Genomic DNA, 15,291 nt, shown 5'->3' with positions numbered 1-15,291 from the left:
TGGGTGAGGGTGGGCACACGAAAGCATGTCTACAGATGAAGGCTTGGAGACCAGTGATGGGGTTAGAGACTGGAGAGCGTTTTTCTTCGCCGTGTAGTTCTTGAAACACGGCTGACTCGACTGAATCGCAAGTAAGCCTGCATCTGAGTGAGTTCCAATAGGGCACACATGGGTGTCTTTTGCAGGTTTCGTGACAGTGTCATTAAGAAGAGTTAGTTTAGTACTTACACGAGATGTGGCCAATACTTCAGTGTAGCTGTGAACCGCCACGCTATTCCCGCGCCGCCGCTGTAGTCTAGTGTGGGGGGGAGGGGGCAGACGGTTGATGTAAGCTTTCCCACGGTGGCTGGACAAGGTTTCCTCTATCGGTAAGGAGCTACCTGCCCCTCACCCTCACCTCCACACCAGAACACCAAAACACACTGCGCACACCGCGCGCCCCGCGTGTGTTAGGGGTTTTAAACTATTTCCTCCTGGAAGCAGTAACAATGATGGTAAACAGACTCCAGGTAGCAGGTAAGGCAGGTAAGGCAGCAGAAGAAAGAGCCTGGGCAGTCTCAGGCTCACCAAAACACACTGCGCGCTCCGCGTGTGTTAGGGGTTTTAAACTACTTCCTCCTGGAAGCAGTAACAATGATGGTAAACAGACTCCAGGTAGCAGGTAAGGCAGCAGAAGAAAGAGCCTGGGCAGTCTCAGGCTCACCAAAACACACTGCGCACTGGGTCCATACATGTGTGCATGCACTAAAGATCGTAAAATCATTCTCTTTTTTGGATAAATTTAGAGGGAGCTTCCCAGAGTACCCATCCAGACTCTCATGGGGAGTTTTAGATTTCGCCTAAATTTAAATGCCACATGGGAAATTAGTGAAAGTTTGCCTCATGAGGAGGGCAACTGTTTATGTAGAAGTGGTGAGGTGCAGAAACTGAAACACATAATAGTTTGGGCACTGCACTACGGGAATTGAGTGAGGCATCTCTCCCGAGGACTGGTTATGTATGGTTGCATTTTGGGAGAGGGCCATCATCTGGTTGTGAAAACAAGCCAACTCTGGCAGTGTTGGAAATGTTGAAAAGTGCAGAATGTAACCAAAACTCATCACACTCAGGATGAAATGTTGGATCAAGTGTTTTCAATTTTTGTTTATTGTTTTAATTCATTTTTTTTTGTTTTTATTTACTTGTCTATAATCAAAACAAAATTTGATTTTTACAAGAAATCACAACTCATCTCACATGAAACCATTGCATTAAAAATCAGAAAAATCGAGAAAAGAAAGAGCACAGTATCGTAAGAAGAGGTGCCGGACAGGAGGGACTTTCTTAGGTAGTACAGGGTGAGGTCGCACTCTGTTGCTCGTTTGAGGGCGGCCTCCAGCATCTTTACCGCCACCGTAGACCATTTCGTCTTTTCGCCTGCAACCAGGCAACACCACCATGTATCTTCCTCTCGAAGTGCCGCGTCACACATTAGAGGTAGCAGAAAAGCTTATCGCAGATATGCCGTTTTGTCACAGTTTAGTAGTAAATGCTTTACAGTTTCCACCTCTTGTGTCTCTGGGCATAATCTGCATGTTTGAGTGATGGATTTTGTCCGAATGGCTTTGATTTCCTGAGTTAACATGAGATTGAATCTCATTTTCATGAAGTTTTTCTGTGGTCTTTTATCAGGAAATTTTATGCAGTAATTCAAAGGTCTGTTGAGCTTGTTTGAAGTTGGTGGTAAGTGAGCAAGCAACTTGTTTGCCATCGCTGCCTCGCATGTTTGAATCCAGTCCTCCTGAGCTATTTTTCTCTTTATCTTGGCAGGATTATGGATTAAGTCTTCTGGTGTACAGGCTAGGTCCGCCAGATTTTTTTTGTAGTTCTTGCTCCCATTTGTTCAGCGCAATGCATTGTCCTTGGATAAGTTCCTTTTGGATTGCTTTAAATAGTGGTAGAGAACGTCTGGAGAAATAATTTTACACAGAAGTCTTATTTGACTGCTTGACAGACGCTTTCATTGATAAAAGGCCCAGTTCGCGCCTGATGGCGGAGATATATGTTGATAATTTGTGGACATGGTTGTATGTTTTGTGGAAAGTCATTTTCTTGTGACTAAAACAACAAAATATATGCGTTTACAAAGATAATACATTTCTTCACAAGAAAATAAAAAGCAAAGCACATGAACAATCAATGCATGTAAATTTTTCTTGGGATGAACACAGGGCCAATGCAAAATGTCTACTTGCAATACGATTACAACTGGGTAGATACAAAATGTGATCCGTCTGCCAAAGAAATGCCGCCCAGTAAAGTGTCACTACACCACATTCTGCATATACGATGTGTGTTAACGCAGTGCTTTTCTTACACTTAACAAAATATGTCCCGTGTCATAAAGCACACTCCCTGCTCATTTGCTACAGCAGGGAGAGTACATTGCAGCGTTGTGCCTTCTGCGTCCAATGTAAAAGGATCAAGTTGGGCATAGAGTACCTCTCTGACTGGAATAGCGACAATGCTCGAGGTCTGCCGACCACTCATGCAGGCCTCAGATGCCCTCTGAGAAGCCTACCGTTGCAGTCGAGTACGGACAATTTGCTGTTTTTCACATCAAAAAGCCACTTTGGACTCCACAACAGCAGTAGAAAGGATTAGAAATTGAAAGACAGCTCCGGCCTCCTGCTAGGCAGACCGTTTAATCATGAAAGGATTTTCCTATTGAAGCCTTTCATATGGAGTGGCCTTTTTGGGCGATCATGATGGCTGCCAAATGCTCACCCCCAACCTGCACCTCTTAGAAATGTAAAATACAAAACGGTAGTACGAATAAAGGATAGGTGTACTATTATTCTTCTTCATCATCATCTACGTGCCTTTCATGTAAACACAATGTAGTCTGTGCTCAGCTTGTTTGGCAACGTGGAACATTAACCACGAGAAATTGACAAAAGACTACAAGTACTGTTCCTGGTGTATACAGGCACGAAGCAACATGAAAGCAGTTCCACTTCAAAAACTAAATACAAACATATCCAGTCGGGGAAAAGCCAAGAGCTGAAAAAAGGACAGAAATGAGTAGTTAGCAAATGGAAACAGAACCGTTGCTAAGTGTGCGTACGTCTTGTAGGCCCAACTGCTGCAGAGAACAGAGACCTTGGAGTCCCGGCAAGCAAGAAGATCCTGCTAAACACGATTGCCTGAGTCACAGATTTCCAGAGAAGCAAATAAAGAGATGGCCAAGAGCAGCTCGGATTTGCACGTGCCACCACAAACATGATTCCACAAAAATTAACCACCAACTCCAGATTTTCTCGAGCTTTGTGAATGTGATATAAGGAGAGTGCCAGGTTTTCCATTTCACAGACTTTTATGAACAAATACAGGTGACAATAAACTGTCCATATTTACAGTGGATTAACTTTTCTGAAAATGTTGGGGGGGGTAGGTGGCTCTTAGGGATTGTCTGAAAAAATGTGGTCGATAGATTTTAGTCATCACCATTAGTTCGAAGACACCGAACATCAAAAGCTGGGGTGTCCTCTGCTCCCCATGTTCGGTATTTTTGGGTATGTGGTTGCAGGGGTGTCCCCCGCTTCCTCAGCATTGGAGGCAGGGTACACAACAAAAAATATAAGGGACCCTGCAGCGTCAGATCCGACCCACATTAGATGGATCTGACGCTGCAGGGTACAGGAAAGGCGGCAGGTGGAGAAAAGGCAAGTATGGCGGAGGGGGGCGATATTGGTTTGGTTTTTTGTACCAAAGTTAAAACGTATTCGTAGCAAAAAGGACAGGGTTGATTTAGCTGTTATTTTGTACCCCGGTCAAACAACCTAAATCCCTGAGGGATAACACTTGACTACTACACCACAAGAGTCCATTGCTGATGCTCTGTTATAACTTTCATAAGACTGGTGGCCTATCTTGAAAGGGCAACCACACATTTCCAGCTGGCCTGCCATGCACCCAGTGACAACATAACATTCACAAACTAATTCCAATAGAAGATACATAATTCCAATAGAAGATACAATCAATGCATTATTTATCTTTCAGACACAAGTCAACACACATACGCTTGCATACACTCTCACTCACAAACAAATGCACCCAGCACCTCCATTGACATACACTGTGTATGTACATATACAATAACATATGGAAACAGTGGCGCAAAGTCCATTGAGCAGACCAAACCCACCCCCGATCTCTGAAATTTTGGGCTAAGTTGACAACCTAGCTGAACAATAAAGCCATGGCCAAAAGGAACATATTCACTAGAATGTTAGCAGTTCCCTTGATTTTTCCTTACATGCCATCGGTTAATGCAGTGCTGTGGGGGACCAAGTATACTTGGTATCAATTTTTTAATGTCATCTATCTCCAAACTTGGGTTCTGCACAGCACCTTATATGAGTACATGCGGATAGATTTGCAACAAAATTCTGACTATATTTAAGCACATGCGTATTTACTTGTAAACAAGTAAAGCAGTTTGCTGGCTTGCTCCGCCATGCATCTAGTACTGCCTTGCCGAGCAATGAGCGCATGGAGGTGTGAGCAAAGCAGCAATTTCTAATTTGTTTACTCTAATGTGGGTCAGATGTGCAGGGATCACAGAAGCAGCTATAACATGCCTAGAAAAGCTGCTGGGTGTAGAAAGGGTGTGTCTGGTGCCTTCCGTGATTTGTAACAGCATAGCTCCACGTATGTATGCCCCGCTACTAGAGGCATCCATATGTTGCTGTACATCTTTCATGTTAATAAAATAATCTGCAAAAATACTAGTTGCAATTTATTTTTACAAAAACAAAAATGTGGACACAGAACAAAAGGACCACAAAATACATTTGGATAAATAAAAACACAAGCAAACAAATACGTGGAGTTCGGGAGACTTGGGTATAAAAGGAAGCAGGTGCAAATCAGACGTGCACAGGCATCTGATTTGGTCCAATGCGAATCTCACTGAATCGGGCCTAGCCTACTTGGAAATCTTGACTCCATGATAAACTCTACAACGAAACCACGGTTGGCCAGGTGCATTTAAAGCCACATTTAGCAGGTCACGCTCTAGCTCCCTTCATGTTGAATTCAAGCCCACCATCTCCAACACCAATACCACCACTACAGCATTGGCTGGTCATCTTCTATAGCTTTCACCACAGTTAAACTGAAATTTGTTCTGCTTTTAGCCATTGCCTAGATCTACAAAAATGAAGGACATAAAACAGTGCTGCAAAGACTCCTTGTGGAATAAGGGTTCAAACAGAGCTCTGCGCCTCAGCAAAACACGTTGACATCCCTGTGTTCATTTGCAATCACATTACATGCTGCCTTGGAATGCTCGGTTTTACAGTAGAAAATTAGAATAGGTTTCACAATCCATCTCATATATACAAGGAAACACTATGACCAACCCATCCGAATGCCACCTCTAGGAAGGCGAACAGCTTCTTTGCACATACATCCATGAAGTCCGGTTCTGTATGCTAGGAGTAAAACTATATGGGTCTCCTACTAAATACTTTGCCATACGAAACAAAATCAGTCTCAGTCTACGAATTCAGAATAATTGGATAGGTTAGTAAAAGTACCACCATACCTTCAACTGGGAAAAGGACAACAGACTACCTGATGAATATGAAGGCATCAGACGGTCTAGATGTAATCCCCACTCAGATAACCTCCCCAAAAGTAATTGGCTCTCACACGTGAGCGTAGCGCCACCAAACCGTAGTGTCATCTTTCAGCCCTGTAAAAGATTAGTTACCCGGTCCTGGCGAACTTCAGGAGAAGGCCCCATATATGAGCCCTTACCCGAGGTGCTGAGTGTGTTTCACTTCCGCAAAGACTGTGGCGAAGAGTCTCTCCCACCACCACACCTCCCACATTGCCTCAAAATCACTTCTGGAGTCAAACCTTTGGTGCAAGAATTGCTCTTGAGATTGCATCCCTGGTCTTGCTTAATCAGCTTGATATTGTATTGTGGTGCATCAGATATATACAGGATTCATGTGCTCTACATAGAAAGCATAGGCTCTCCTAACTTGCCATTTTAATTTCAGTGGATTATCAAGCATTTTTACACAAGTGGCTGGATCCAATACTCAGGAGCGGCCATATAATTCATTGCCATTTGGCTCTTTAAAACAATTTTACAGTATCCAAATTGGAACTCCTCCGCCAAAATAAAGGCTCTACGATGTTTACAAACTATCATAGTGTACATTTTGGTTGACTACATTGGGTCGACCAAAATTTTTTGTTATGGGGTTGTCCCCCCAGGCCCTCTTACGTGGTCTTTCCACTGAGTATTCTTGGCCATTTAGTGGGTTCATCTTGGAACCCCCTTACTCTACTTCACGACTACCTGGAAGTGCCCTCGCTTTTAATTACGTTGCAAGAATTTTTATTTCTATAGTGCAACAATGGGCGGGAGGCATATAGGCACTACAACAATAAGAAACACAAAAATAATACAAAAAACACAAGAGTAAATCTTGGGATAGACATATCAAAAACATTCCAGAGTTAAAATGGCAGAACAAAATCAACCCTACTTAATACAGGACAATATTTAGCTCAGAGACATGAAAATGTTGACACGGTCAAAATACAAGGGAGATTAGTCTGGCCACAACCAATAATAATACACTTTGTTTACTCCTTGGCACCAGTCTGTGATTTGAACACTACGTAGAAATTAATGTTTTGGGCTCTGACACAACCCAGACCTACACTGCTACGCAGCTAAAATAAGACCTTATTTCTCTCTGCTTCTCAGGTTTCCTGTCTCTCAGGTCCATGCACATTGGTGATCACTGACCAACTTCCTTACATTAGGGTGCGAAATCCCAGGCATTTTAGCTCTTTTTATGCAAAACTCTTCTTGAAAGGGGAAATTGGTCAGGTTATCGCTGGGATGCTTCAGAATAGGTGTGATCTGAGAAGTAGAGACAACAGACTCTACAATTTCAGGAGCAACCACCATAGCAACAGTGGCGGCTGGGCACATCACCACCACTTGAGGTTTGTTGTTTTCCATACTGCTATTTACCTTATTATCGCACGCTGTCGAAGTAGGTTGAACCGGGGAGTCCGGCATATACGAATGTGCCTACATAATCGCATTGGCATGCCTTGTCCATGCACCCTAGTCTGGCAGGACATATCCAGCTTGTCTGAGGCAGCTTGTGATATAATAGTATGGAAGGATTCTACACAAATAGTACGGTCCATACTGTTCTTAACATTAATTGCGGTCAGAAACGATTTTCTCTTTCATAAACTGAGTCCAATTTGCTGTTATCTGATCTCTCGTTTCCCAAATGAGACCATGCGATCACTTCCATAATAATCTTCTCTGTTGATTTCACAGGAGACTGACCGCATTACTTATCTGTAATTACTGTGAGTTTAAATGGATTACCTGAACTACCAGACAACTCACTACTGGGTACCACCCACCCCCCAATCCTCCAGGGACTTCCCCATACCCACTTGATTTGGGCCCTTCCAAGCTAATCATGCAATTATCCATGAGGACTCCCTTATCCAGAAAAGGAGCCGGTCCTCCTGCAGGTGCTGCCTTCTGCACGCACTCATTTTCAAAACTTCAGAAACACGTCTTGCATTATTTTATTTATATAGCATTTTAATCCAAAGCGCTTTACAGATAAACAACAAGAATACATCCAACATAAAACTGTAGAAGCAAACAACATGTATGAATCAAACCCCTCAAACAGTAGGTAGGACAATTTACATGAGGATGAAGAAGAAAGGAGGAAAAGGGGAAGGAAGGAGAGGGGGAGAGGTTGAGAGAGTAAGGAGCCTTCATATGGTCAGGAGGCGAGCAGTATTCTTGAGGTACCAGTTTCGGTGGGAAAACTCTATTGGTCGGCATTACACTGCCGGCTGAACGGCTCAAGCCGAGAACACCTGCTTGCAGTGGACTGGAAATGGGAACGCACGTACAGCTTGCAATAAACAACAGCCCGTCCACATAGCAAGGCAGCGACTAATCTGCAGTCAACAAAAGCTGCAAAATACACCTCTCCCTACCGCTCGGGGCCCGCTGCGCGGCGCTCTCTCTGCTGCGCACTGAAATACCTTGGTGCGGCGTTAGACGGGAAAAGAGGGCAAAGAATAGACCCATCCAATGCCGGAAAGGAGCCGGTGCCACAGACACACGCACCAACCCCCGGGGCTTGTCAGGGCGAGCGGCCGCTGTCAGGATACCGAGGCGGCTGCGATACGCGCACCCTACCGGCTCTGCCCCTTATACTGCGGTGAATCCTGGCCGTCGGAGCTCCGCCCCCAGCTCCGCTCGCTCGCTCGTGCTGGATGGGAGAGAGAGAGAGACGCCGGGCACCTCCACGCTAGAGGAAAGGACCTGGCACCGTGCAGGAAACCGTCACGGCGCTCGTCCCTTCGCACTCCTCGCGGTTGCCGACAGCCCTCCCCCCCCCCCCCCCATTTGAATATTTGAATATAGAATATGGTTGCTGAAAACGTTTGCCGGTGGAATCGGCTAACGCCAGTGGTGTTCTTTATTTTATTTTATTTTTTTAAATAATTTTTATTAATTTTAAATAAGAACATAATGATGAACTGAGGAAGTACATCATATATTCAAAAATCACAATAATCATTAGAATTGTGTAAAGGGGGAGACGAATACAGGGGAAAATCAAAGACATGATAGGACACACAAGGGAACGAGAGAAAATAATGCTATAATATCAATATGCAATTAAATAATAATTTTGAGAATGAAGATATTGATGAAATAAATTCTATTTTTTGTTAAACTTATGCTTAACATCAAAAGAGAATAGGGCTTAGTTGAGAGGCAAGGGCCATTTCACAATGCTAATCATTGTGCAGAGATTGGCTAGGGGACAAAAACGCTCCTTGTTTCATACATTTCAATCCATTTTAATCGACTAGGTCCGATTTTCAAGCCCTGTTGCCTAACAGGAGGATTTATCTTGTTTCACAGAAATAGTTGTGTGGATCACAAACGAACACATCCATTTCATAGACCATTTCATAGACCATATTCTACAACTAATGCAAAGAAATCAATTTCATAGGCCATGTTCTACAACGAATGCACACAGGGATTAAAAAAAAACACGCACAGACACAAATGAGAGGCCTTATCAAATGCTACAGGGCGGAAGAGTGCGAGATCAGAAAACAGTGTGGGCATTATTTAGAATTCCTCAGGGCAAGTAACCATCACAGGCACTGGCAAGGATGAATAATGAAGTACACAGCAGGAAAGCGAAATTGTGGCATTCCCAAAATATTTTTCAGAGAACACGTTAGTTTGGAGTCTATACAGAATGCCTCGCAAGACAATCTCTTAAGGATGGAGGCAGGGTGCCATAGAATTGAAAAAAAAAATACCTGGGGCAAGGCGGCGAACTATACCTCAAGGGTGTCCAGGGCTGGCACAAACAAAGTGACCGATGGAGATGTTAGGTTTTAGAGGCACAGCTCGCACAATGTGCCCGAAATCGCTGCCAGACATCAGTATTCATTGTCTTACTCTTAGCCAAAGTTAAGAGCGTTGTGTATTATACTTCCCTAGGCTACAGTCTCTAAGAAAACCATCAACAGCCCCCTCCCACACACACTCTACCGCCCAGCCAGTTAAATTACGAATTTATTTTCACGGACACACAGATTAACTGTATTTTATGGACGTCTGCTAGTAAACAAGATCCTCTGGAACAGCCATGGTAACTAATAAACATCAGCCATTCCCCTGTAAGGCATAACCTCGTGCATAGCCTTTAGAATCTCTGTGTGTAATTTGCTGCCTATCATTTCCCTTCTGGCTAAAGCAACCCATCAAGAGATGCCATTGCACGCAAATGATGAGCATTCACCATTAATCAAAGAGCTTCCACAACTGTACAAAAAGATGATCATTTTAATTTAGCTATGTTTGTGGCATATTAGTAAGCTGCTGGTTTCTAACAAAGTTCTGATATTTAGAAAATAGGAGCTTGAGTTAAGCAGAAAATAAAGTCAGTTTCCAATTATGGTCCCATGTCTTGTCAGGCATGCAGGTGTCAAGCAAGGCAAGGGACAGAGAAATCACAAGCATGTGCGAATGTGCCTCCTGGCAAGCACCTGTGATCAATGGAAAAGATGAAATTCCTGCACAACTAGCCATCTACATTGTGATGGCACATCCTGAGAGAACCAGATCTGACACTCAACAGGAAGTGCACACATATTTGCAAATACTTGCGCCATAGAAAGTGGGGCGGGGGTTAATTTGGTACACGGAAGTGGCAGAAGCGAACGAAGAGTGGAACTGAACAGAGTGCTGCCAATACGTGGATTTCCACCAAGAAGCAGAATCGGAAATCTCCCCTACAATGGGCAATGTCCAATAAAATACATGGACAGCTCAAAATTCAGCTCTAGGACATAAGGACGCGCCGCCAAGGACCAATTTTTCATCTCGAAATTTCATGCCACCACAAAAAGGAGTCAAAGGCAGTCTGAATGTGTGGTGGGAAAGCTACTGGGCCTCAGAATCGCAATTCTGACAAGCAGTGGCACTTATGTAAAAAGGATGAGACGATACCAGTTGCAGAAATTGCGGCCCTGCTCACTACTTAACAGAGCAAAATATACACATTTCCCCGGCTGTTAGAAGCCATGTTCCACAGGCGTTTGGAGGACACAACAACAGAAGCAACCTTTATGCCATGTCAGTTGCCACTAGCACACTGCCTAAATGTACCATAGCAAAATCCAGGAGACTCATCTATCTTGCCTACAGTATGTGGAGGAACTGAATTATATTCTGATTGACTACCGCAAGCAGAATAAACTAAGACTCCACATCAACGACACCTTGCAGCCAGTTACCCTAAAATATCAAAGCATCCCCTTTAAAATTCCTGTGAAGGTCGAACACGGGTCAAGCAATTCATTCAATGTTTTCTATTCATGTCCTGTTTAGCAATTACCTTTTAGACTCGGACATCCTGCAAAGCCACCCCCAGCTTCACAATGTACCTCCTTTGATTCAACATCAATGCAGCTGGGATGGAGTTCCTACGGGTCCATTTGCGGGTCCAGTTGCAGTGATACTGCCTTAGTTGTGAGCGTCACGGATGCCAGTTAGCTTCTATGGTTATTTTCTTGGGGGGTAATTGGGTTTGTTGCCACATGATCTCTAGTGCAACCTGTATCTCCCTGTTTGAAAGTCTTTCCCACAACTTTCCCTTGTCATTAATCAAGCAGGGCCAGGGTTTTGTTTCGTGTTGTGGCAGAGGGTTCCAATTTCAGTTTATCAGAAATCTCGAGGTACTTGGAATAAACACCTATGAGACTGAGTGTTGATCTCTGGGAAAAAACGAAGTAAGGGTCAGGGTGAGTGACAAAAGATTTGGAAGTCCTCACTGTCTGCGCTGCCCACCTATGTCAATCATTAATCTGAGTGTGAAAAGAACTGTAAAAGAGCCTCTTGGGTTGCAGGTTTTGTTATTAAACAATTAATATCATAAGGAAGCACAAGTTCCAACCTTTGGAATTTTGCACATTTTTGCAAAGTTACAATAGAGAGATCCACAATATAAGTTTGCATCAATAAAGTCGAATTCTTGAGAATTTACAATACAAGGGTCCGCAAAACAATATCCCATCAGAAAAAACGCCAACACGTGTTTCAACTGGGCTGTCCTCAGGGCGTATGAAACTACAATTAACTGTAGATTGAAAACAGGGTACTATCTGTGCACAAGAAACCTCACAATGTTTAATTGCGTTTGCTTCTAGTCTTTATCAGACGTCCTTTTGATATATATAATCAATCTCGGTATTTAGATTGCAAGGTGCGTTATGTAAGAGGATTCAATTCAACACTACAGCTAAGTCAATGCCTAGTCTGGGATACTGAATGGAAACCCTGATTGATATATCTTTATGTCCAGTTCATGAGTTCTGGATGACTACCCCTATATAACACCCCTCTCTTTGAATCCCCCTGACCCCACTGAGCCAAGAAGTAGTTCTGTTTTGCAAGTTTAAAAGGGTTATTTGAGAATTTAAACAATATATATCACAATTTATATTAAATTATTAAATTAATATCTGATAGTACACTTAGACATATGATGTTGATCAACAATGGGTAATCTGGCACTAGCACTCTTCTTTACAATCAATGAGGAGTTAGTATAGGATGGATCAAGTAGCAAAAAATACTTTTATGATTTCAAATGGATGCAATGTTGAATGAAAATGCAGTACAGAACTAACTAATATGGTTTCACAAGATATCATATGTTCACTCTTCCCCTGGTGGCAATTCACCCCCCCCTCCCCTATGCAATGTAAGACATGGAAGTAGATGGAAAGAGGAGCACACAGTTCTCAGGAATGCAATCAAATACAATACGAAATTCAGTTCCCCCCCCAGCAAGTTTAGGGAAAACCGGTATGAGTTTTAAAACACAGGCCCAAGTGCTTTGAATGTGGTTGCAATGAAGTGAGAAATATGCTGAAAATGCTTTTAATTCCCTTTAGGAGGTTCAGGGTGAGTGGGAGATACTAGGGATGAGTGCAGGCTCACTTTAGCAATGATTCAGAGATGGTGATTAAGAGGCAAACTAATTTTTAGCAAGGAAAGAAATGACTGCTGATGGTTAAACGTGGCTGGATTTTTAACCAAATCGCAAATCGCGGTAAGGAGTAGGAAGTCGGTTCTAGGAAAGGTAAGATTCTAAGCTTTCAGAGGAAAGTTAAACCAAGTTCCTAGCCCAAACGGTTCCAGAGATACGGACGATTAAATAAAGGTAGTTTCTCAGATTTAAAGTAAACTCAAAATGACAGGTGACAGCTTGCAGCTTCAGAATTGACAAGTGATAGTGGTGCAGCTTTACAAAATGACACGTGACAACTTCTAGGAGGCAGTTCTGGTTAGATTAAAATAGTTTGGATTAGATTATTTTAACTAAGAGATTGGTTCTGCACAGTTCTGTTAGGTACTCCCAATATATTTTTGAAATAGGCCTTGCCACGGATCTGGTCAGGTTTTGGACTGGACTCCGGTTCTGGTCTCGGCACTTCACAGTGATCTGGGTCAGCTCTCTGGTTCTGCTAACAGCGGTCTGGGTCACTCTGGATCTCTGGCCTCTGGCCTCTGGTTCTGGATACTGCTCTGCTTTCTCTGGGTACAGCACTGCTTCTGGATCTTTCTGGCGCAGGGTTTCAGGCCAGAATCAACAGCTCAGCCCGGCTGTGAATGGTCTGCAAATGATTTTGAGGATGCTGAGGCCTGCTGAGAAGAGTTCTCAGTTTGTGGGTTTAGGCCCTTGCTTTAAGTTCTGAAGTAAAGTTCTGGTCTTTGGAGATTGATGGATTTGAAGTCTGGATCTCTGGATGTGAAGTCGTCGGTCAGCATGCTCCGCAGCAAATGGAATTGAACCAGCAGTCTCTTTTTATGTGTTTTGAAAATGGGTGTGTGCCTGGGCCTAGCAAAGCCTGCCCCTCTCTACTTGTCATTGGCCCAATTCTCCCCTCTCCCATGATTGGGGGAAGGAAATGTGAGTCAGAGTGATGCTGTAGGTTTTATGGGTCAGAGGATCCTCCCCTGGTCAGTTTGCCCACAAATCTATATTTGATTCAAATACATATTGGACAGATACACAGTTGTTTAGAATCACATGCACCCATCACATATCACATGAGGTATACTCTGTTCAAACTCTGCTCTTCCTGGGGGCTTGCATTCAGAAATGGCAACATTTTGCACTTTTTAACTGGTTTTGCAATATCGGACATTTACCCAAATTTACACACATGTGCGCAAGGAGTGTGGACATTAATTGATGAAGTGTCAGATTTTTAACATGCAGACATTTGGAGTGAAACCCTATTTTCCGCTAGCAACCCCCCAGATCATACCACCGGGTCCTAAAACCTCTTAAAACGTGGGCAGAAAAATCACAAGAATTATGGTATCATTTAGATAATTTTGACAAGTCCGCACCATGAGTTATACATCTTTCTTAAAATCATATTCTGGCCAACAGGGGTGTGTCTTCCCAGGTCACATGGTGGAGAAACCAGTCTATCCACTTTCTTTAAGCTCAGCCTGTAATCAGAGGGGGCTGTCCCTCCCCGTTTCTGCCAAGAGGAAGCCACTTTTACGACACCCCCAATATAACTTCTGCCTGAGTCAAGGAAAGGCTGTGTTCAAAAGGAAGCCATTTACAATCCCCCCAATAAACCATCTGCCTGGGCCCAGGACAGGCCTTTGTTCAACTCCCTGTAGCTGCTCCACCCCTAATCTAATCAGAGAGGTGACATCTCCTTTTGGCAAGGGGAAGAGTGGCTGAGCAGGTTTTAAATCCTGTGGGGGTAGATGTCAGGCAGAATTCAGCTTCATTAAGCCAGGTTTCAGCTAAATGTCACTTTTTGTCCCCCAGTTTAAGTCTATTACGATTTCTACATACACATTAAATAATTACTTCCTTCAAGTCATTTCAGAGTATAGTTTTACATTGTATCCACCTCTTAGCAAGTCTTTCCTTGGTCTGGTTTTGTTTCATTTCTTCAGTTTTACACAAAAGTCTGATGATTTTAAAACGCCGGCTTTCTGATAGTGGTGATTACTGGTAATGCAACCATTTTTGGGATTTAAGAAAATGAATTCCCCACAGTTCTAGGTTGCTTTTGGCAATCAGCATTGCCATTCCCAATGGTTTCAGGCTACTGTGTGGGTAGCCCAATGGTGGTTTTAGGCAGTGCCCTCCTGTGCTCACAACATAGGCAAAAATGGGTGGCAGCCTATTCTTCATGCATTTCCCTGTGCATTTTCTGGGAAGTTCTGGCCATCATGATGTTTTCCATGCCAGTACTGCACAGTTTTCCTATTCTGGCGTACATGTGGGCTTTTTGGCCATCTTGGATTTTCTAAGGCCACAGCACCAAATGTTGCAGCATGATAGCTCAAACGTGGGTCAGGACACCCAACAAAGCCCCCCCACGCGACTGCACTTTGAATTTGAGTCGATGGGGAGTCGGGTGCACAGAAGGTTATGACCCACACACTGGTATGTCCGCATAATCTTCTTCCAATTCTGCAAATGGCACAGTTCAGCATCTTTTCCTCCATCCGGTACTGATCGATCGGTTCTCCTCGCCGGTCCTGATGGGAATATTGGGCGGTACCCCGGGCCCCTTGGGTCTCTGCTCCCGGTCTCCGGATCGTCCTCCCTGGCCAGTCTCCAGGTTTTCTTTCTCCTAGGACGACAAAGGAAA

The 15,291-nt window shown here is 43.6% G+C and overlaps 1 protein-coding gene across 1 annotated transcript in view; it reads right to left on the bottom strand.

Moving 5' to 3' along the window:
* SLC45A4 (solute carrier family 45 member 4) overlaps positions 1-8,346 on the bottom strand; it is a 560,586-nt gene extending 552,240 nt beyond the window's left edge. Inside the window, exon 1 of the mRNA XM_069621710.1 lies at positions 8,104-8,346. The gene's annotated coding sequence lies outside the window, so the exon portion shown is untranslated. The remainder of the gene's footprint in view (positions 1-8,103) is intronic.
* Between the last annotated feature and the right edge of the window lie 6,945 nt (positions 8,347-15,291).

Source organism: Ambystoma mexicanum, chromosome 5q, assembly GCF_040938575.1.
Source record: "Ambystoma mexicanum isolate Mex_15411 chromosome 5q, UKY_AmexF1_1, whole genome shotgun sequence".
NCBI lineage: Eukaryota > Metazoa > Chordata > Amphibia > Caudata > Ambystomatidae > Ambystoma > Ambystoma mexicanum.
Note: the sequence above shows the minus strand (reverse complement) of the source record. Positions and strands in the feature narration are given on the sequence as shown.